We start from the raw sequence: 24081 nt of genomic DNA, 5'->3' as shown, positions 1-24081 counted from the left end.
CAGCTTTTGGGAAAGCTCAGTAGCCAAACAAGATCAGATTTCTGTCGGATTTGGATCAAACGTGGCGTTTAAATCTGGGCCAGCTCAGCTCCCTGGATGGGAAAGTGCTTGGAGTAGCCGAGAGCTGAGCCGTTGTTGAGAATTCCAAGCGTTGTGTCCTTACGCTCCTTAATACAGCGTTTAAATAATTGATCCTGAATGGAGCCAGTATCAGAGGGATTTGTTAGAGGGGCAGGGATGTTTTTTCACGTGGCAGTGTGTCGGGATAGTCAAGACTCCTTATGTCAGAATTAATTGGTCTTCCTTCTTTTCCCTTTTGTTCTTTCTAGATTGTGGCTGAGTGGGGAGAATATTTGGGATAAAGAAACGGAATGCCCGAGGGAAGCTTCGTGTTCCCGTGGGGATGCTTTAGGCGCGTGCAGCTTCTGAGCTGCACCGAAACTTGAGGCTCCCCCAGAAGCCTTCCGAAGCTGGAAGGGCCGGGGAAGAGAATTCCAGAAGAGGTGTGGGAAGCGCTTTCTGCCAGGTCTGGACAGCACCGAGGTGGGAATGACTTCAAAGTGTTCCTTGTCCCTGTCCTGTTCCCAGCCCAGGACAAAGTTGGTGTTCCCTGAGCGGCTGCGGTTCCCTGGATGTGGCAGGAGGAGGTCTCTGCCGGGGAGTGGGAGAAATGTCCCTGCCCGCTGCCGTGTCCTTGGCGGGCAGAGAGCGCCGATCGTGGCAAGGGGGGTTTGTGAGTGTGGAATCAATCCTAGCTCCTTTTTAAGGGGGTGTTTTAATGAGTCATCAGCAGGGACCACTTTTAGCCAGCTTTAGTTAAGTTCCTTTTGCACAGGTTTCATGTGGCTTTGATGGTGAAATCAGCAAACCCTGAAGTTTGCCAAATTACCCCTGAAAAGCTTTAATGAACCAATCCTGAGGGAACCGGGGATTGGATATCTGGGATCTTATGGCCCTTTGAGGCCATGTTGGGTTTACCCCCTGATTTTGGTGCCGAGGGAAACTCCAAGTTAAGAATAATCCAAATATGAAGCACTTCTCACAAAACTCAGCTTTGCAAAGCTTTATTTGGGCTAAAAAAGAAAAGATGGGAATGCCCTTGGCAGAAAAGCAGCTGTGAGGCACAGCAGGCTTCAAATGCCTGTCAGCAGGCGCTCCAGGAGAAACGGCTGCTGGCTCTGGGCATCCTGGGCTTTCCAGGCAGGTTTTGTAGCGGATTGCAAGGCAGTTTTCCTGCCTCTGGGGGGTGGCACCTGCATCCCACTGGAAAGGGAAAATGTGGAGAGAGCGGCAAGCGGGAAGACGGTTGCTGATGTGTGTCCTTGGATTGCAGTTCCTCCCGGTGAGTCTGTGCTGCTGGAAGTTTGAAGGAGATCAGTCTTGGAGTACGTGTGGGTTCAGCCTGTGGGGCTTGGGAGCGACGCTGGACATGAAATTCCAGGGGTGTTCCCCTTGCTGGAGTGAGAAGCAGTGGAAGCACTTTGCTGTCTGCTTCTTCATCGCCTTCGCCTCGGTCCCCTGGGGCTCCAGGTAATCCCCTCTCACCTTTGCTTTTCCAAGGGTCTCTAAATGAGGGCTTGAGCTTTGGTGCAGCTCCTTTTACAGGGAAGATCTGTTCCAGGAAAGGTCTCCTGGTCCGGACCGATGGCGTTGCAGGAAGAGCAGGAAACCCCACAGTTCCTGTGGCTCCCTCATCTGATTTGCCTGCAGGCAGCAAGGATCATTCCCAAGTGTCATCCCCTGGCTCCGTGACTCGGTGAGGTTGTGTTCCCCCAAAGGCCAGGGGCCGCTTTGTGTTGCAGCTCACGAAAAGTCCAGCTCGGTGGTGCTGGGTTTGGTTTTTGTGTGCAATGAAGGCCCTAAAAAATTCCCCTCCTTCACTGGCACAGCCCTGGAGTGGGAGCAGATTCCCCTTATCCCGGAGTTATCCCGCTCCTGCCCTGGATCCCTGCGGTGCCGTGGCAGGTGAGGAGACTGAAAGCTTTCATTAGGAATTGGGCATTATGAGCACTGACATTTACTGTGCTAGAAAGTCCAAGGGACAAATTTGTGCCAATTAATGTCACGCCTTTAACTACGAGGATCAATTGGTGTTACGCTTGTACCAGAGTCTGGTGACAGAGGGGGTTTCCAAAGGAAGTCTTGGTCCATGGAGGCCTGTGCCCAAAGAAAATGCCAAGAGAACTGAGGTATGAAAAACAAAGGTCCTTTATTTATATAAGAGCAGCAACAAAAACGAGCTACAGAACATATTTACATTGTAAGAACCTTTGTAACAACAACGATCTATAGAACGTATTTACAAGAACATATCTATCAAAACTATCTTAAACGTATTTACAGAAGACAAAAAGAAACGCTAAAACGTATATACAGAAGGGTGCCATCTCTGCCCTGGATCTCCGTCAGTCCTGGAAGAAAAGCAAGTGACACAGTCATTGCAGTCAGGCACAGAGGGCTGTTCCATGTGCCCCAGGCTGGGACACACTGGCAGAGCGGGACTCTGCTGCCAGCGCTGAGCCTGGCTGGGGCTGGGGGTCAGGCCCCAGGCACTGGCACGGGGCTTGTGTGAGCCAAAGCAAGTGCAGGACAGGCTGGGGATGGTGCTTGTGCTGCCAGAATCCAGCCCACGGGGCACCGTGTCCCTCAGCGGGGCACCCAGCCCAGCCCCAGCCTGGCAGCAGGGCACCCACTCTGCTTGTGGGGAGCACATACCTGTCCTACCGCTGGAGTCCCTCTTCATCCCAGGACCATGTCCTCCTCCTCGTCTTTTCCATCCACATCCATGTCCTCACTGTAGTCTTCCATTTCCACCTCCATCTCTTCCTCCATCTCTTCCTTCGCATCAACCTCCATCTCTTCCTCCATCTCCTCCTTCGCATCCACCTCCATCTCTTCCTCCATCTCTTCCTTCACGTCCACCTCCATCTCTTCCTCTCCAGTCTCTCCTCCATCCACTTCCATCTCCTCCTCTGTATCAGTCTTTATATCCACCTGCATCTCTTTCTCTTCGTCTCTGGAAACCTGCAGATGTAGCAAAACCTCGGAGTGGGATCCCTGTCCCACAGCATCCCCACAGAGGCACTTAGGTGGTGTGCATTTCCATGGAATGGCACCTTACCTTCCTTGGGATGAATGTGAGCATCTGGCAGGGATGAACGGCAAAATCCAGGCACAAGAGACCTTTGGGAACTCTTGGGAGTATCGGAGCAGGGGCCAAGCAGGGTGACGGGTGTGTAGGCACAAGGGCGAATGGTTGTGTTGTCCTCTTTGCTGGATGCTGGGAGCTCCGGTGTGAATGCAGACCGTGACATCACAATTCACAGGAGTCCAGGGTCACCGTGGAGTGGACAACGGGGATCATAGAATGATGGACTCCCTGAGTGGTCTGGCTTGGAAGGGACGCTAAAGATCATCTTGTTCCAACTTGAGCAATCTTCTACCAGAGCACGTTGCTCAGAGTCCTGTTCCCACGTGGCCTTGGATGTTCGCAGGGATGGGGCATCCACATCCTCTGTGCACAGCCTGGGCCAGTGCCTCAGCACTCTCAGTGTGAAAAAGCGGCTTCCTTAGAGCCAACCGAAATCAACCTCCTGCAGTTAAAAGCCATCCCCCTTCTCCTCTTGCCACTGGCCCTATTGAACACCGTCCCCATCTTTCCTATGGGACCCTTCGAGTCCTGCATGGCCACAGCAAAGCCTCTCCAGGGCCTTCTGTTCTCCAGGCTGAACATTCTCAAGCCCACATGGACAGCAATGACTTAGATCAGCAGAAATCAAAGCTGCAAGGTAGCAAATAGCACCAGGAACTGAGAGAGGGAAGCTTTAGACCCAGGCTTGTCTCGAAATAGACAAAATTAGTAAGAGTGCAGGGGCAGATGGTGGGACACTGGCTCTGTTCTAACTGATGAATATTTTCTTTTTCTTCTTCTTTTCTCTCATGCTGACCCAGGTTTTGCTGTTTGAAAGGAAGCTTGGCACAGCATCCATTGTCTTCTCCATTTGTGAAACACCGAGCAGAATCTGAGCAGGCTGATGGCGCAGAGCAAAACCTGCAAATATCTTGATAATCCTGAGCCTGGGGGATGCAGCTAAACCCAGTCCAAAGGAATTTCTGGAAAGTCGAACCTGGTTTACATTTTCTTGAGTTTGGCTGTGCCAGCTTCACCAGACATTTATAAAAAAGCAAACAAAAAACTCCAACCAAAAAAGACAAAAACCCAAACAAACAAACCCACACAAACCAATCAAACAAACAGATAAAAAGCCCCAAATCAAACCCAAAGGAATGAGGAGTTCATAGTACTTGTGAGGATATCACAGCAGGCGAACGGCTGCTTCCCACAGGATCACCATAAAAAGCCACATGGAACAGCTGCTCCGAAAGATACACACCAGGGGCAATAGAAAAAGGGATACATGGCGGCTTTGGGGGTAGCTCCACATTAAGGTGAAGGATGAGCACTCCGTGGTACAGATCCAGCATTCCCCACACTCCAGGCCGCTCTTTGCTCCTGATGAAAGACCCTTGCAGGACCGTGGCCCTTCTCAAGGCAGTGTAAATCATTGCCACAGCTCTCAGCTGAGCCACTGGCATTTCCAGAGCGAGATTCAGGCACAATCCTAGTGCCTCGGAGCATCTGTGGAAGATCCTGAACTTCTTCACCCTCAGAAACACAAAGCAGCTCAGGCTTTCCCTGAATTGGGTCTTCAGAGGAGGTTTCCAGTATCTCTGAGATTTGTTCACCGCTCAGCACGTGTGACTTTATGTACAGTGATGCATTTGGGTTCCTTCCTCACCCCTGTGTGCCAGAGAGAAACCACTCACGTGGATGAAGGATAATGTGTACAGGGAAATTTATTCCTGGATTGTCATTTTGCTTCACTGTCACTCAGTTAAACATGGTCCTTATCTAAGAAGGACTTAGAAGAAATGTGTAGGAATTTTGGCTCTGAGAGGAGCAGAAAGCACGTTTTCTAAAGCAAATTCCCAGCTGATGCAGCTTCCCTGGCAAAAGAGTGATTCCCATTCATCTTCCTGGGAAGAATGTGAAGACCCATTCAGAGATCACAGGTTCAGCTGGCCTTTGGCTTTGTGTACCTCATTTCACAGGTCCAGTTTCATTAAAAGAGGCTCAAGTTTGCCTTGCAACACAGAAGTGCTGTAGCTATTCCCAGGAGAAAACCAAGAAATGACTGTCCCACGGTGTGGTCACTAGGTTGGTACCCGGGGTAGAAATCCCACCACAGTTGTGGCTCTGTGAGCAAAGAGAGCCAGTGCTTTTTGGGGCTGTAACAGCTGAGAGTGTGGCAGAGCAGTTTTTATATTATTTTTAGAGTCCTGAAAACATTGTTCCCAAAACAATCTTTCTCTCCCATCTTGTGTCATAAATTGTGGAACAGAGAAAATGGAAAGGAGCAGAGGTTTGTTTAAATTGGCTTTTTTGTTGTTGTTTTTTAGTCTTAAAATAGCATCAGCGTGATGCATGATACTTTAGAAATTGGATTAGTGACACCTATTTTGTCCCACCAGAGAGGTGGGATTTAAGACTTCCAACAATAGAAACACCAGATGTGCAAGAGCTCGGTTTTCCACCCCTCACAGGCCGGTATCTTGCTGTGCTATTTTAAGCAGCCTCAGCCAGGTATATTAAAATACTGCTCCAAACAACAACAGAATGAAAATGTTCCGCCAAATGGGGAAAAATAAGAAAAGCGGGCGGCAGCTGATGTTCATTTTGCAAAGTCAGATGCAAACAATGTTTGCTGGATTCCTTTCCTAGAAAAATGTAGACATTTAATAGAAATCTACCTCTGAGGCTGATAAGTTTGGTATGATTTTAGATCTGGGAGGAGCAAAACAGATTCTAGAGAAGCTGTGATTGTTGCAGCCTTGGCAGTGTTCAAGGCCAGGTTGGATGGGGCTTGGAGCAAAGTGGTCTAGTGGAATATGTCCTGAGTGTGGTGAGAGTTGGAACAAGATGAGCTTTAAGGTCCCTTCCAACCCAACACATCCTGTGAGTCCATGAAAAGAAACTTTTGGTTTTCCTGAGGTGTTGCCTCGGCAAGGGGAGGTCACAAATACCTCAGGTAGTTTGAAATGCCCTGAGCAGAACCCAGCTGTGCTTTATCACAGGTGCTGAGGGCTTTTCACTTGCATTTTATGGGGGATTTTCACAGGGCAGTGCAAGAGCAGCTGAATGTGTTTGACAGGCAAAGAGGGCCAGTGTGGCAGCAGCTTCATTCAACAGAGCTTTTCCTTCTGTGATCCTGTATAACCTGAGGCACTCTGGGGCTCTTGAACCCGGCAGCTGGGCAAGTTAATCATGATAATAAGTGGTAAATTAACCTGCTCCACTCTCCTTAGCATGGGGGGTGATGAGCATTAGGTAGTTTGGGGAGCATTGCCAAGATGGGAGCTTGTTTTTTGCCAAGGAGAAGGGAGAAAATATTGCTTAGACTAAATAAAGCAGCTCTGCTTCGCCAGCAAGAGGAAAAGAAGCGATTAAAGATGTGAGTGCTGCGTGGAATCATTTGCATGAGGATACATCTTGTCTGCTATGCAGGATAGTTCCCAATAAACCATGCTTCGCCTGACCTTTATTTTTGGATTTCTACCACATAGTACAAGAGCCAAGATTAAAAATCCCAAAATGCTTTGTGGGCAGGGAATGAAAAGTGGGGAGGCACTTTTTTGTTTTCTTCAGCCTGCCTCTTTCTTTTGTTCCCTTCAGAGATCTCACTTCATTTCTGCTGGTTTTTGGAGCACATGTGCTTAGCTCCTCCCAGATCCCCTGGGCTTGTTTTAGCTCTGGGTGTCATGGACACTCTAAATTGTGAGGTTTTTTTCCCTCCATCTACCTCTGCTCCTTCAAGTGGTTTACCTTCCTTTACCTGTTGGAGTGATGGATTTTTCTCACCTTTTATTACTTAGTGCTTTTTCTGTATTTCCTTCATTCTCTAAAACCAACTTTTCACTTGCCCTGTGGCTGTTAGATGCCAGTTATGGGAGCATTAATTCTTTCTCTACTGCTTGTCTGAGCTTTCACAAGGAGCTGAGAGCTCTCTCGGGTTAAACTTGACTCGCTTCATCACCTTCCTTGCTGCTGCCTATGTCCTTGGACACTTAAGGGAATAAAGTCTCAGTGCGGAGGTGTGGAGATTGTAGTTGCGAAACTGTGGGTCTTTTTGAGAGACGAGAATGCTGTTCTCAATCTTTTCAAGGATAAACTGACCACCTTGTTTTGGGGCCAAGCGGGCTGAGATCAGCACAGAGGTGCCTGTTGCAGGTACTGAGCTTTGGAGGGCTGGCAGCAGCTTCTTGGGCTGTGTTTGTGTGGTGCTGTAAGGTTTGTGTTGGGTCCCTGGAGCAGTGGGAACAGAGCCCCTGTGAGATGCACATCAGGAAATGCGGGTACAAAGGGCCTGAAATGTGACCAGCTCTGGCATAGTTTCCATAGGACAAAATATTTTTACTGGGATTTTGGACAATTTGAGGCTCTTCCTCTTATCCTTTGCCTGGTGAACATTCCCCCTTTGCAAGAGTGGGGAATCCTGAGCTCACACCATGGAAGTGCCTGATAAATATTTTTTTCTATTTTTCAATGTTTTCATCCCAGCAGGAGTCAGAGAATACGTGATTTTCCCCTCAATTTAAACCCTCAGAAAGGAGGGACAATAGGGCTTTACCCTTCCTTTAAACCTTAGGATGATGAAAATGGGGGAGTTCTGCTCAATTCGAACCCATAACATAGCATTGTCAAAGTTATCTGCTTCCATTTAAACTAGAAAATAATGGAAACTAGGGATTCCCTGTCAAGCAATACCCCTAAGAGCATGGAAAAGGCAGGGTTTTCTTCAATTAGTACCCTTAAAATTGCAGAGGAAGGGGATTCCCCCTCAATTTAAACACAGTCATGAAGAAGGACGATTGTCCTTTTGTTTAAAGCCCTTTTCTCCTGGTAAACCTCCTTTTTTTCTGGGGGCACTGGGTTAGGACTGACGAGGTGAAAGGGGAAAGTTGAACGTTTCCCCCTGAGAGCCCATGTGCTGCCCTGCCTCCTTAGGTGCTGCCCCTAAGGAGAAAATACCCATTTTGGTAGCACAGATCCCATGTTGACAGTATTGCATCTCTGCCCACATAAGACGTCAGAAAACTGGGATTTTGCAATTTGGTATTCTGAAACGGGGCTGTTTTGATTTTTTTGCAACTTGATTTTCTAGTATTTTGAAACTGAATTTTTTTGGTATTTTGGAACTTGGTCCTCTGGAACTTTGAAACTAGATACTCTGGTATTGTAAAACTGGATTGCTGTTGTATTTTGTAACTTGGTATTCCAGTATTAGATGTAATTTCCTCAGGAAAAACACTTGGATCACTGCATCACTTTCTTGTTTTAGGCTCACCAGTCAGCCGGGCTATCCAAGTCCATCCTCCCCAGCGGGGAGAGCGGGAGCACGTCCGGCCATGGAGAATTTCTGGGAGAGCCCGGGAGAAGAAAGAAGGCTCCAGCTTCACAGATCTGTGTCATAACCCATCCTGTCGGCCGCTCCTGTTTGATCCTGGTGCATTTGTCCTCTTGGATTCAGCCTGAGCAGCGCTAATTGCTGGGAATGAAGCAGCCTTTGGTACTTCTTTTCCACGAAACCTCTCCATCCTGCCCTTCAATCCTTTTGCAAACACGGGAAAAACCCAAAATTCCGTTTTTCCCCCCCCCTCCCCTTCACTTTGCCTCCTCTTTTCTTGCAGGCTTTGGGCTATCCAGGCTTGCATGTGGATTAGACACCCTGTAGGCTCAGCTCCAGGTGGGATTGCAGCGGTGTTGGAAGCACCAGGGATTCTCCCAAGGTTTGGTGTGAGGAGCTGCATCTTGGGAGGGGCTGGGATTTTGTGCACTTCTGGGGTTTTTTTTTCCTGTTTGCCTTTTGGGCTGCCTCAGAGAAAAGGCTGAAAAGCGAAGAAGCTGAGGGGGGGTTCCCAAATTCCTTTCCAGCCCTTCAGAGGAGGCACAAAGCCACGTGCAGCTGAGGAGAGGGATGTGAGGAGAATGGCAATAATGGAGCCTTGGGACTCTGCACTTCATTCTTTTCACGTGTTTGGAGGTGCAGGAAATGCCAAACCCCACAGGAATTCTGTGTCTGTAACATGGGGTGCAACCTCTTGAAACCCAAGTGCTCGGAGTGGGGTTTTCCCAAGGGTAAATCCCAATGTGACATGGCAAGGCTTCAGTGAGGATTTCCAGGCTTGACTGCACAGCTTTTGGGAAAGCTCAGTAGCCAAACAAGATCAGATTTCTGTCGGATTTGGATCAAACGTGGCGTTTAAATCTGGGCCAGCTCAGCTCCCTGGATGGGAAAGTGCTTGGAGTAGCCGAGAGCTGAGCCGTTGTTGAGAATTCCAAGCGTTGTGTCCTTACGCTCCTTAATACAGCGTTTAAATAATTGATCCTGAATGGAGCCAGTATCAGAGGGATTTGTTAGAGGGGCAGGGATGTTTTTTCACGTGGCAGTGTGTCGGGATAGTCAAGACTCCTTATGTCAGAATTAATTGGTCTTCCTTCTTTTCCCTTTTGTTCTTTCTAGATTGTGGCTGAGTGGGGAGAATATTTGGGATAAAGAAACGGAATGCCCGAGGGAAGCTTCGTGTTCCCGTGGGGATGCTTTAGGCGCGTGCAGCTTCTGAGCTGCACCGAAACTTGAGGCTCCCCCAGAAGCCTTCCGAAGCTGGAAGGGCCGGGGAAGAGAATTCCAGAAGAGGTGTGGGAAGCGCTTTCTGCCAGGTCTGGACAGCACCGAGGTGGGAATGACTTCAAAGTGTTCCTTGTCCCTGTCCTGTTCCCAGCCCAGGACAAAGTTGGTGTTCCCTGAGCGGCTGCGGTTCCCTGGATGTGGCAGGAGGAGGTCTCTGCCAGGGAGTGGGAGAAATGTCCCTGCCCGCTGCCGTGTCCTTGGCGGGCAGAGAGCGCCGATCGTGGCAAGGGGGGTTTGTGAGTGTGGAATCAATCCTAGCTCCTTTTTAAGGGGGTGTTTTAATGAGTCATCAGCAGGGACCACTTTTAGCCAGCTTTAGTTAAGTTCCTTTTGCACAGGTTTCATGTGGCTTTGATGGTGAAATCAGCAAACCCTGAAGTTTGCCAAATTACCCCTGAAAAGCTTTAATGAACCAATCCTGAGGGAACCGGGGATTGGATATCTGGGATCTTATGGCCCTTTGAGGCCATGTTGGGTTTACCCCCTGATTTTGGTGCCGAGGGAAACTCCAAGTTAAGAATAATCCAAATATGAAGCACTTCTCACAAAACTCAGCTTTGCAAAGCTTTATTTGGGCTAAAAAAGAAAAGATGGGAATGCCCTTGGCAGAAAAGCAGCTGTGAGGCACAGCAGGCTTCAAATGCCTGTCAGCAGGCGCTCCAGGAGAAACGGCTGCTGGCTCTGGGCATCCTGGGCTTTCCAGGCAGGTTTTGTAGCGGATTGCAAGGCAGTTTTCCTGCCTCTGGGGGGTGGCACCTGCATCCCACTGGAAAGGGAAAATGTGGAGAGAGCGGCAAGCGGGGAGATGGTTGCTGATGTGTGTCCTTGGGTTGCAGTTCCTCCCGGTGAGTCTGTGCTGCTGGAAGTTTGAAGGAGATCAGTCTTGGAGTACGTGTGGGTTCAGCCTGTGGGGCTTGGGAGCAACGCTGGACATGAAATTCCAGGGGTGTTCCCCTTGCTGGAGTGAGAAGCAGTGGAAGCACTTTGCTGTCTGCTTCTTCATCGCCTTCGCCTCGGTCCCCTGGGGCTCCAGGTAATCCCCTCTCACCTTTGCTTTTCCAAGGGTCTCTAAATGAGGGCTTGAGCTTTGGTGCAGCTCCTTTTACAGGGAAGATCTGTTCCAGGAAAGGTCTCCTGGTCCGGACCGATGGCGTTGCAGGAAGAGCAGGAAACCCCACAGTTCCTGTGGCTCCCTCATCTGATTTGCCTGCAGGCAGCAAGGATCATTCCCAAGTGTCATCCCCTGGCTCCGTGACTCGGTGAGGTTGTGTTCCCCCAAAGGCCAGGGGCCGCTTTGTGTTGCAGCTCACGAAAAGTCCAGCTCGGTGGTGCTGGGTTTGGTTTTTGTGTGCAATGAAGGCCCTAAAAAATTCCCCTCCTTCACTGGCACAGCCCTGGAGTGGGAGCAGATTCCCCTTATCCCGGAGTTATCCCGCTCCTGCCCTGGATCCCTGCGGTGCCGTGGCAGGTGAGGAGACTGAAAGCTTTCATTAGGAATTGGGCATTATGAGCACTGACATTTACTGTGCTAGAAAGTCCAAGGGACAAATTTGTGCCAATTAATGTCACGCCTTTAACTACGAGGATCAATTGGTGTTACGCTTGTACCAGAGTCTGGTGACAGAGGGGGTTTCCAAAGGAAGTCTTGGTCCATGGAGGCCTGTGCCCAAAGAAAATGCCAAGAGAACTGAGGTATGAAAAACAAAGGTCCTTTATTTATGTAAGAGCAGCAACAAAAACGAGCTACAGAACATATTTACATTGTAAGAACCTTTGTAACAACAACGATCTATAGAACGTATTTACAAGAACATATCTATCAAAACTATCTTAAACGTATTTACAGAAGACAAAAAGAAACGCTAAAACGTATATACAGAAGGGTGCCATCTCTGCCCTGGATCTCCGTCAGTCCTGGAAGAAAAGCAAGTGACACAGTCATTGCAGTCAGGCACAGAGGGCTGTTCCATGTGCCCCAGGCTGGGACACACTGGCAGAGCGGGACTCTGCTGCCAGCGCTGAGCCTGGCTGGGGCTGGGGGTCAGGCCCCAGGCACTGGCACGGGGCTTGTGTGAGCCAAAGCAAGTGCAGGACAGGCTGGGGATGGTGCTTGTGCTGCCAGAATCCAGCCCACGGGGCACCGTGTCCCTCAGCGGGGCACCCAGCCCAGCCCCAGCCTGGCAGCAGGGCACCCACTCTGCTTGTGGGGAGCACATACCTGTCCTACCGCTGGAGTCCCTCTTCATCCCAGGACCATGTCCTCCTCCTCGTCTTTTCCATCCACATCCATGTCCTCACTGTAGTCTTCCATTTCCACCTCCATCTCTTCCTCCATCTCTTCCTTCGCATCAACCTCCATCTCTTCCTCCATCTCCTCCTTCGCATCCACCTCCATCTCTTCCTCCATCTCTTCCTTCACGTCCACCTCCATCTCTTCCTCTCCAGTCTCTCCTCCATCCACTTCCATCTCCTCCTCTGTATCAGTCTTTATATCCACCTGCATCTCTTTCTCTTCGTCTCTGGAAACCTGCAGATGTAGCAAAACCTCGGAGTGGGATCCCTGTCCCACAGCATCCCCACAGAGGCACTTAGGTGGTGTGCATTTCCATGGAATGGCACCTTACCTTCCTCGGGATGAATGTGAGCATCTGGCAGGGATGAACGGCAAAATCCAGGCACAAGAGACCTTTGGGAACTCTTGGGAGTATCGGAGCAGGGGCCAAGCAGGGTGACGGGTGTGTAGGCACAAGGGCGAATGGTTGTGTTGTCCTCTTTGCTGGATGCTGGGAGCTCCGGTGTGAATGCAGACCGTGACATCACAATTCACAGGAGTCCAGGGTCACCGTGGAGTGGACAACGGGGATCATAGAATGATGGACTCCCTGAGTGGTCTGGCTTGGAAGGGACGCTAAAGATCATCTTGTTCCAACTTGAGCAATCTTCTACCAGAGCACGTTGCTCAGAGTCCTGTTCCCACGTGGCCTTGGATGTTCGCAGGGATGGGGCATCCACATCCTCTGTGCACAGCCTGGGCCAGTGCCTCAGCACTCTCAGTGTGAAAAAGCGGCTTCCTTAGAGCCAACCGAAATCAACCTCCTGCAGTTAAAAGCCATCCCCCTTCTCCTCTTGCCACTGGCCCTATTGAACACCGTCCCCATCTTTCCTATGGCACCCTTCGAGTCCTGCATGGCCACAGCAAAGCCTCTCCAGGGCCTTCTGTTCTCCAGGCTGAACATTCTCAAGCCCACATGGACAGCAGTGACTTAGATCAGCAGAAATCAAAGCTGCAAGGTAGCAAATAGCACCAGGAACTGAGAGAGGGAAGCTTTAGACCCAGGCTTGTCTCGAAATAGACAAAATTAGTAAGAGTGCAGGGGCAGATGGTGGGACACTGGCTCTGTTCTAACTGATGAATATTTTCTTTTTTTCTTCTTCTTTTCTCTCATGCTGACCCAGGTTTTGCTGTTTGAAAGGAAGCTTGGCACAGCATCCATTGTCTTCTCCATTTGTGAAACACCGAGCAGAATCTGAGCAGGCTGATGGCGCAGAGCAAAACCTGCAAATATCTTGATAATCCTGAGCCTGGGGGATGCAGCTAAACCCAGTCCAAAGGAATTTCTGGAAAGTCGAACCTGGTTTACATTTTCTTGAGTTTGGCTGTGCCAGCTTCACCAGACATTTATAAAAAAGCAAACAAAAAACTCCAACCAAAAAAGACAAAAACCCAAACAAACAAACCCACACAAACCAATCAAACAAACAGATAAAAAGCCCCAAATCAAACCCAAAGGAATGAGGAGTTCATAGTACTTGTGAGGATATCACAGCAGGCGAACGGCTGCTTCCCACAGGATCACCATAAAAAGCCACATGGAACAGCTGCTCCGAAAGATACACACCAGGGGCAATAGAAAAAGGGATACGTGGCGGCTTTGGGGGTAGCTCCACATTAAGGTGAAGGATGAGCACTCCGTGGTACAGATCCAGCATTCCCCACACTCCAGGCCGCTCTTTGCTCCTGATGAAAGACCCTTGCAGGACCGTGGCCCTTCTCAAGGCAGTGTAAATCATTGCCACAGCTCTCAGCTGAGCCACTGGCATTTCCAGAGCGAGATTCAGGCACAATCCTAGTGCCTCGGAGCATCTGTGGAAGATCCTGAACTTCTCCAGCCCCAGAAACACAAAGCAGCTCAGGCTTTCCCTGAATTGGGTCTTCAGAGGAGGTTTCCAGTATCTCTGAGATTTGTTCACCGCTCAGCACGTGTGACTTTATGTACAGTGATGCATTTGGGTTCCTTCCTCACCCCTGTGTGCCAGAGAGAAACCACCCACGTGGATGAAGGATAATGTGTACAGGGAAATTTATTCCTGGATTGTCATTTTGCTTCACTGTCACTCAGTTAAACATGGTCCTTATCTAAGAAGGACTTAGAAGAAATGTGTAGGAATTTTGGCTCTGAGAGGAGCAGAAAGCACGTTTTCTAAAGCAAATTCCCAGCTGATGCAGCTTCCCTGGCAAAAGAGTGATTCCCATTCATCTTCCTGGGAAGAATGTGAAGACCCATTCAGAGATCACAGGTTCAGCTGGCCTTTGGCTTTGTGTACCTCATTTCACAGGTCCAGTTTCATTAAAAGAGGCTCAAGTTTGCCTTGCAACACAGAAGTGCTGTAGCTATTCCCAGGAGAAAACCAAGAAATGACTGTCCCACGGTGTGGTCACTAGGTTGGTACCCGGGGTAGAAATCCCACCACAGTTGTGGCTCTGTGAGCAAAGAGAGCCAGTGCTTTTTGGGGCTGTAACAGCTGAGAGTGTGGCAGAGCAGTTTTTATATTATTTTTAGAGTCCTGAAAACATTGTTCCCAAAACAATCTTTCTCTCCCATCTTGTGTCATAAATTGTGGAACAGAGAAAATGGAAAGGAGCAGAGGTTTGTTTAAATTGGCTTTTTTGTTGTTGTTTTTTAGTCTTAAAATAGCATCAGCGTGATGCATGATACTTTAGAAATTGGATTAGTGACACCTATTTTGTCCCACCAGAGAGGTGGGATTTAAGACTTCCAACAATAGAAACACCAGATGTGCAAGAGCTCGGTTTTCCACCCCTCACAGGCCGGTATCTTGCTGTGCTATTTTAAGCAGCCTCAGCCAGGTATATTAAAATACTGCTCCAAACAACAACAGAATGAAAATGTTCCGCCAAATGGGGAAAAATAAGAAAAGCGGGCGGCAGCTGATGTTCATTTTGCAAAGTCAGATGCAAACAATGTTTGCTGGATTCCTTTCCTAGAAAAATGTAGACATTTAATAGAAATCTACCTCTGAGGCTGATAAGTTTGGTATGATTTTAGATCTGGGAGGAGCAAAACAGGTTCTAGAGAAGCTGTGATTGTCGCAGCCTTGGCAGTGTTCAAGGCCAGGTTGGATGGGGCTTGGAGCAAAGTGGTCTAGTGGAATATGTCCTGAGTGTGGTGAGAGTTGGAACAAGATGAGCTTTAAGGTCCCTTCCAACCCAACACATCCTGTGAGTCCATGAAAAGAAACTTTTGGTTTTCCTGAGGTGTTGCCTCGGCAAGGGGAGGTCACAAATACCTCAGGTAGTTTGAAATGCCCTGAGCAGAACCCAGCTGTGCTTTATCACAGGTGCTGAGGGCTTTTCACTTGCATTTTATGGGGGATTTTCACAGGGCAGTGCAAGAGCAGCTGAATGTGTTTGACAGGCAAAGAGGGCCAGTGTGGCAGCAGCTTCATTCAACAGAGCTTTTCCTTCTGTGATCCTGTATAACCTGAGGCACTCTGGGGCTCTTGAACCCAGCAGCTGGGCAAGTTAATCATGATAATAAGTGGTAAATTAACCTGCTCCACTCTCCTTAGCATGGGGGGTGATGAGCATTAGGTAGTTTGGGGAGCATTGCCAAGATGGGAGCTTGTTTTTTGCCAAGGAGAAGGGAGAAAATATTGCTTAGACTAAATAAAGCAGCTCTGCTTCGCCAGCAAGAGGAAAAGAAGCGATTAAAGATGTGAGTGCTGCGTGGAATCATTTGCATGAGGATACATCTTGTCTGCTATGCAGGATAGTTCCCAATAAACCATGCTTCGCCTGACCTTTATTTTTGGATTTCTACCACATAGTACAAGAGCCAAGATTAAAAATCCCAAAATGCTTTGTGGGCAGGGAATGAAAAGTGGGGAGGCACTTTTTTGTTTTCTTCAGCCTGCCTCTTTCTTTTGTTCCCTTCAGAGATCTCACTTCATTTCTGCTGGTTTTTGGAGCACATGTGCTTAGCTCCTCCCAGATCCCCTGGGCTTGTTTTAGCTCTGGGTGTCATGGACACTCTAAATTGTGAGGTTTTTTTCCCTCCATCTACCTCTGCTCCTTCAAGTGGTTTACCTTCCTTTACCTGTTGGAGTGATGGATTTTTCTCACCTTTTATTACTTAGTGCTTTTTCTGTATTTCCTTCATTCTCTAAAACCAACTTTTCACTTGCCCTGTGGCTGTTAGATGCCAGTTATGGGAGCATTAATTCTTTCTCTACTGCTTGTCTGAGCTTTCACAAGGAGCTGAGAGCTCTCTCGGGTTAAACTTGACTCGCTTCATCACCTTCCTTGCTGCTGCCTATGTCCTTGGACACTTAAGGGAATAAAGTCTCAGTGCGGAGGTGTGGAGATTGTAGTTGCGAAACTGTGGGTCTTTTTGAGAGACGAGAATGCTGTTCTCAATCTTTTCAAGGATAAACTGACCACCTTGTTTTGGGGCCAAGCGGGCTGAGATCAGCACAGAGGTGCCTGTTGCAGGTACTGAGCTTTGGAGGGCTGGCAGCAGCTTCTTGGGCTGTGTTTGTGTGGTGCTGTAAGGTTTGTGTTGGGTCCCTGGAGCAGTGGGAACAGAGCCCCTGTGAGATGCACATCAGGAAATGCGGGTACAAAGGGCCTGAAATGTGACCAGCTCTGGCATAGTTTCCATAGGACAAAATATTTTTACTGGGATTTTGGACAATTTGAGGCTCTTCCTCTTATCCTTTGCCTGGTGAACATTCCCCCTTTGCAAGAGTGGGGAATCCTGAGCTCACACCATGGAAGTGCCTGATAAATATTTTTTTCTATTTTTCAATGTTTTCATCCCAGCAGGAGTCAGAGAATACGTGATTTTCCCCTCAATTTAAACCCTCAGAAAGGAGGGACAATAGGGCTTTACCCTTCCTTTAAACCTTAGGATGATGAAAATGGGGGAGTTCTGCTCAATTCAAACCCATAACATAGCATTGTCAAAGTTATCTGCTTCCATTTAAACTAGAAAATAATGGAAACTAGGGATTCCCTGTCAAGCAATACCCCTAAGAGCATGGAAAAGGCAGGGTTTTCTTCAATTAGTACCCTTAAAATTGCAGAGGAAGGGGATTCCCCCTCAATTTAAACACAGTCATGAAGAAGGACGATTGTCCTTTTGTTTAAAGCCCTTTTCTCCTGGTAAACCTCCTTTTTTTCTGGGGGCACTGGGTTAGGACTGACGAGGTGAAAGGGGAAAGTTGGACGTTTCCCCCTGAGAGCCCATGTGCTGCCCTGCCTCCTTAGGTGCTGCCCCTAAGGAGAAAATACCCATTTTGGTAGCACAGATCCCATGTTGACAGTATTGCATCTCTGCCCACATAAGACGTCAGAAAACTGGGATTTTGCAATTTGGTATTCTGAAACGGGGCTGTTTTGATTTTTTTGCAACTTGATTTTCTAGTATTTTGAAACTGAATTTTTTTGGTATTTTGGAACTTGGTCCTCTGGAACTTTGAAACTAGATACTCTGGTATTGTAAAACTGGATTGCTGTTGTATTTTGTAACTTGGTATTCCAGTATTAGATGTAATTTCCTCAGGAAAAACACTTGGATCACTGCATCACTTTCTTGTTTTAGGCTCACCAGTCAGCCGGGCTATCCAAGTCCATCCTCCCCAGCGGGGAGAGCGGGAGCACGTCCGGCCATGGAGAATTTCTGGGAGAGCCCGGGAGAAGAAAGAAGGCTCCAGCTTCACAGATCTGTGTCATAACCCATCCTGTCGGCCGCTCCTGTTTGATCCTGGTGCATTTGTCCTCTTGGATTCAGCCTGAGCAGCGCTAATTGCTGGGAATGAAGCAGCCTTTGGTACTTCTTTTCCACGAAACCTCTCCATCCTGCCCTTCAATCCTTTTGCAAACACGGGAAAAACCCAAAATTCCGTTTTTCCCCCCCCCCCTCCCCTTCACTTTGCCTCCTCTTTTCTTGCAGGCTTTGGGCTATCCAGGCTTGCATGTGGATTAGACACCCTGTAGGCTCAGCTCCAGGTGGGATTGCAGCGGTGTTGGAAGCACCAGGGATTCTCCCAAGGTTTGGTGTGAGGAGCTGCATCTTGGGAGGGGCTGGGATTTTGTGCACTTCTGGGGTTTTTTTTTCCTGTTTGCCTTTTGGGCTGCCTCAGAGAAAAGGCTGAAAAGCGAAGAAGCTGAGGGGGGGTTCCCAAATTCCTTTCCAGCCCTTCAGAGGAGGCACAAAGCCACGTGCAGCTGAGGAGAGGGATGTGAGGAGAATGGCAATAATGGAGCCTTGGGACTCTGCACTTCATTCTTTTCACGTGTTTGGAGGTGCAGGAAATGCCAAACCCCACAGGAATTCTGTGTCTGTAACATGGGGTGCAACCTCTTGAAACCCAAGTGCTCGGAGTGGGGTTTTCCCAAGGGTAAATCCCAATGTGACATGGCAAGGCTTCAGTGAGGATTTCCAGGCTTGACTGCACAGCTTTTGGGAAAGCTCAGTAGCCAAACAAGATCAGATTTCTGTCGGATTTGGATCAAACGTGGCGTTTAAATCTGGGCCAGCTCAGCTCCCTGGATGGGAAAGTGCTTGGAGTAGCCGAGAGCTGAGCCGTTGTTGAGAATTCCAAGCGTTGTGTCCTTACGCTCCTTAATACAGCGTTTAAATAATTGATCCTGAATGGAGCCAGTATCAGAGGGATTTGTTAGAGGGGCAGGGATGTTTTTTCACGTGGCAGTGTGTCGGGATAGTCAAGACTCCTTATGTCAGAATTAATTGGTCTTCCTTCTTTTCCCTTTTGTTCTTTCTAGATTGTGGCTGAGTGGGGAGAATATTTGGGATAAAGAAACGGAATGCCCGAGGGAAGCTTCGTGTTCCCGTGGGGATGCTTTAGGCGCGTGCAGCTTCTGAGCTGCACCGAAACTTGAGGCTCCCCCAGAAGCCTTCCGAAGCTGGAAGGGCCGGGGAAGAGAATTCCAGAAGAGGTGTGGGAAGCGCTTTCTGCCAGGTCTGGACAGCACCGAGGTGGGAATGACTTCAAAGTGTTCCTTGTCCCTGTCCTGTTCCCAGCCCAGGACAAAGTTGGTGTTCCCTGAGCGGCTGCGGTTCCCTGGATGTGGCAGGAGGAGGTCTCTGCCGGGGAGTGGGAGAAATGTCCCTGCCCGCTGCCGTGTCCTTGGCGGGCAGAGAGCGCCGATCGTGGCAAGGGGGGTTTGTGAGTGTGGAATCAATCCTAGCTCCTTTTTAAGGGGGTGTTTTAATGAGTCATCAGCAGGGACCACTTTTAGCCAGCTTTAGTTAAGTTCCTTTTGCACAGGTTTCATGTGGCTTTGATGGTGAAATCAGCAAACCCTGAAGTTTGCCAAATTACCCCTGAAAAGCTTTAATGAACCAATCCTGAGGGAACCGGGGATTGGATATCTGGGATCTTATGGCCCTTTGAGGCCATGTTGGGTTTACCCCCTGATTTTGGTGCCGAGGGAAACTCCAAGTTAAGAATAATCCAAATATGAAGCACTTCTCACAAAACTCAGCTTTGCAAAGCTTTATTTGGGCTAAAAAAGAAAAGATGGGAATGCCCTTGGCAGAAAAGCAGCTGTGAGGCACAGCAGGCTTCAAATGCCTGTCAGCAGGCGCTCCAGGAGAAACGGCTGCTGGCTCTGGGCATCCTGGGCTTTCCAGGCAGGTTTTGTAGCGGATTGCAAGGCAGTTTTCCTGCCTCTGGGGGGTGGCACCTGCATCCCACTGGAAAGGGAAAATGTGGAGAGAGCGGCAAGCGGGGAGACGGTTGCTGATGTGTGTCCTTGGATTGCAGTTCCTCCCGGTGAGTCTGTGCTGCTGGAAGTTTGAAGGAGATCAGTCTTGGAGTACGTGTGGGTTCAGCCTGTGGGGCTTGGGAGCGACGCTGGACATGAAATTCCAGGGGTGTTCCCCTTGCTGGAGTGAGAAGCAGTGGAAGCACTTTGCTGTCTGCTTCTTCATCGCCTTTGCCTCGGTCCCCTGGGGCTCCAGGTAATCCCCTCTCACCTTTGCTTTTCCAAGGGTCTCTAAATGAGGGCTTGAGCTTTGGTGCAGCTCCTTTTACAGGGAAGATCTGTTCCAGGAAAGGTCTCCTGGTCCGGACCGATGGCGTTGCAGGAAGAGCAGGAAACCCCACAGTTCCTGTGGCTCCCTCATCTGATTTGCCTGCAGGCAGCAAGGATCATTCCCAAGTGTCATCCCCTGGCTCCGTGACTCGGTGAGGTTGTGTTCCCCCAAAGGCCAGGGGCCGCTTTGTGTTGCAGCTCACGAAAAGTCCAGCTCGGTGGTGCTGGGTTTGGTTTTTGTGTGCAATGAAGGCCCTAAAAAATTCCCCTCCTTCACTGGCACAGCCCTGGAGTGGGAGCAGATTCCCCTTATCCCGGAGTTATCCCGCTCCTGCCCTGGATCCCTGCGGTGCCGTGGCAGGTGAGGAGACTGAAAGCTTTCATTAGGAATTGGGCATTATGAGCACTGACATTTACTGTGCTAGAAAGTCCAAGGGACAAATTTGTGCCAATTAATGTCACGCCTTTAACTACGAGGATCAATTGGTGTTACGCTTGTACCAGAGTCTGGTGACAGAGGGGGTTTCCAAAGGAAGTCTTGGTCCATGGAGGCCTGTGCCCAAAGAAAATGCCAAGAGAACTGAGGTATGAAAAACAAAGGTCCTTTATTTATGTAAGAGCAGCAACAAAAACGAGCTACAGAACATATTTACATTGTAAGAACCTTTGTAACAACAACGATCTATAGAACGTATTTACAAGAACATATCTATCAAAACTATCTTAAACGTATTTACAGAAGACAAAAAGAAACGCTAAAACGTATGTACAGAAGGGTGCCGTCTCTGCCCTGGATCTCCGTCAGTCCTGGAAGAAAAGCAAGTGACACAGTCATTGCAGTCAGGCACAGAGGGCTGTTCCATGTGCCCCAGGCTGGGACACACTGGCAGAGCGGGACTCTGCTGCCAGCGCTGAGCCTGGCTGGGGCTGGGGGTCAGGCCCCAGGCACTGGCACGGGGCTTGTGTGAGCCAAAGCAAGTGCAGGACAGGCTGGGGATGGTGCTTGTGCTGCCAGAATCCAGCCCACGGGGCACCGTGTCCCTCAGCGGGGCACCCAGCCCAGCCCCAGCCTGGCAGCAGGGCACCCACTCTGCTTGTGGGGAGCACATACCTGTCCTACCGCTGGAGTCCCTCTTCATCCCAGGACCATGTCCTCCTCCTCGTCTTTTCCATCCACATCCATGTCCTCACTGTAGTCTTCCATTTCCACCTCCATCTCTTCCTCCATCTCTTCCTTCGCATCAACCTCCATCTCTTCCTCCATCTCCTCCTTCGCATCCACCTCCATCTCTTCCTCCATCTCTTCCTTCACGTCCACCTCCATCTCTTCCTCTCCAGTCTCTCCTCCATCCACTTCCATCTCCTCCTCTGTATCAGTCTTTATATCCACCTGCATCTCTTTCTCTTCGTCTCTGGAAACCTGCAGATGTAGCAAAACCTCGGAGTGGGATCCCTGTCCCACAGCATCCCCACAGAGGCACTTAGGTGGTGTCCATTTCCATGGAATGGCACCTTACCTTCCTCGGGATGAATGTGAGCATCTGGCAGGGATGAACGGCAAAATCCAGGCACAAGAGACCTTTGGGAACTCTTGGGAGTATCGGAGCAGGGGCCAAGCAGGGTGATGGGTGTGTAGGCACAAGGGCGAATGGTTGTGTTGTCCTCTTTGCTGGATGCTGGGAGCTCCGGTGTGAATGCAGACCGTGACATCACAATTCACAGGAGTCCAGGGTCACCGTGGAGTGGACAACGGGGATCATAGAATGATGGACTCCCTGAGTGGTCTGGCTTGGAAGGGACGCTAAAGATCATCTTGTTCCAACTTGAGCAATCTTCTACCAGAGCACGTTGCTCAGAGTCCTGTTCCCACGTGGCCTTGGATGTTCGCAGGGATGGGGCATCCACATCCTCTGTGCACAGCCTGGGCCAGTGCCTCAGCACTCTCAGTGTGAAAAAGCGGCTTCCTTAGAGCCAACCGAAATCAACCTCCTGCAGTTAAAAGCCATCCCCCTTCTCCTCTTGCCACTGGCCCTATTGAACACCGTCCCCATCTTTCCTATGGGACCCTTCGAGTCCTGCATGGCCACAGCAAAGCCTCTCCAGGGCCTTCTGTTCTCCAGGCTGAACATTCTCAAGCCCACATGGACAGCAGTGACTTAGATCAGCAGAAATCAAAGCTGCAAGGTAGCAAATAGCACCAGGAACTGAGAGAGGGAAGCTTTAGACCCAGGCTTGTCTCGAAATAGACAAAATTAGTAAGAGTGCAGGGGCAGATGGTGGGACACTGGCTCTGTTCTAACTGATGAATATTTTCTTTTTTTCTTCTTCTTTTCTCTCATGCTGACCCAGGTTTTGCTGTTTGAAAGGAAGCTTGGCACAGCATCCATTGTCTTCTCCATTTGTGAAACACCGAGCAGAATCTGAGCAGGCTGATGGCGCAGAGCAAAACCTGCAAATATCTTGATAATCCTGAGCCTGGGGGATGCAGCTAAACCCAGTCCAAAGGAATTTCTGGAAAGTCGAACCTGGTTTACATTTTCTTGAGTTTGGCTGTGCCAGCTTCACCAGACATTTATAAAAAAGCAAACAAAAAACTCCAACCAAAAAAGACAAAAACCCAAACAAACAAACCCACACAAACCAATCAAACAAACAGATAAAAAGCCCCAAATCAAACCCAAAGGAATGAGGAGTTCATAGTAGTTGTGAGGATATCATAGCAGGCGAACGGCTGCTTCCCACAGGATCACCATAAAAAGCCACATGGAACAGCTGCTCCGAAAGATACACACCAGGGGCAATAGAAAAAGGGATACATGGCGGCTTTGGGGGTAGCTCCACATTAAGGTGAAGGATGAGCACTCCGTGGTACAGATCCAGCATTCCCCACACTCCAGGCCGCTCTTTGCTCCTGATGAAAGACCCTTGCAGGACCGTGGCCCTTCTCAAGGCAGTGTAAATCATTGCCACAGCTCTCAGCTGAGCCACTGGCATTTCCAGAGCGAGATTCAGGCACAATCCTAGTGCCTCGGAGCATCTGTGGAAGATCCTGAACTTCTTCAGCCCCAGAAACACAAAGCAGCTCAGGCTTTCCCTGAATTGGGTCTTCAGAGGAGGTTTCCAGTATCTCTGAGATTTGTTCACCGCTCAGCACGTGTGACTTTATGTACAGTGATGCATTTGGGTTCCTTCCTCACCCCTGTGTGCCAGAGAGAAACCACCCACGTGGATGAAGGATAATGTGTACAGGGAAATTTATTCCTGGATTGTCATTTTGCTTCACTGTCACTCAGTTAAACATGGTCCTTATCTAAGAAGGACTTAGAAGAAATGTGTAGGAATTTTGGCTCTGAGAGGAGCAGAAAGCACGTTTTCTAAAGCAAATTCCCAGCTGATGCAGCTTCCCTGGCAAAAGAGTGATTCCCATTCATCTTCCTGGGAAGAATGTGAAGACCCATTCAGAGATCACAGGTTCAGCTGGCCTTTGGCTTTGTGTACCTCATTTCACAGGTCCAGTTTCATTAAAAGAGGCTCAAGTTTGCCTTGCAACACAGAAGTGCTGTAGCTATTCCCAGGAGAAAACCAAGAAATGACTGTCCCACGGTGTGGTCACTAGGTTGGTACCCGGGGTAGAAATCCCACCACAGTTGTGGCTCTGTGAGCAAAGAGAGCCAGTGCTTTTTGGGGCTGTAACAGCTGAGAGTGTGGCAGAGCAGTTTTTATATTATTTTTAGAGTCCTGAAAACATTGTTCCCAAAACAATCTTTCTCTCCCATCTTGTGTCATAAATTGTGGAACAGAGAAAATGGAAAGGAGCAGAGGTTTGTTTAAATTGGCTTTTTTGTTGTTGTTTTTTAGTCTTAAAATAGCATCAGCGTGATGCATGATACTTTAGAAATTGGATTAGTGACACCTATTTTGTCCCACCAGAGAGGTGGGATTTAAGACTTCCAACAATAGAAACACCAG

The sequence above is a fragment of the Corvus hawaiiensis genome, chromosome 11 (genome assembly GCF_020740725.1).
Source record: "Corvus hawaiiensis isolate bCorHaw1 chromosome 11, bCorHaw1.pri.cur, whole genome shotgun sequence".
Classification (NCBI taxonomy): domain Eukaryota; kingdom Metazoa; phylum Chordata; class Aves; order Passeriformes; family Corvidae; genus Corvus; species Corvus hawaiiensis.
The sequence above is the reverse complement of the archived record's forward strand: the minus strand, read 5'-3'. Positions refer to the sequence as shown.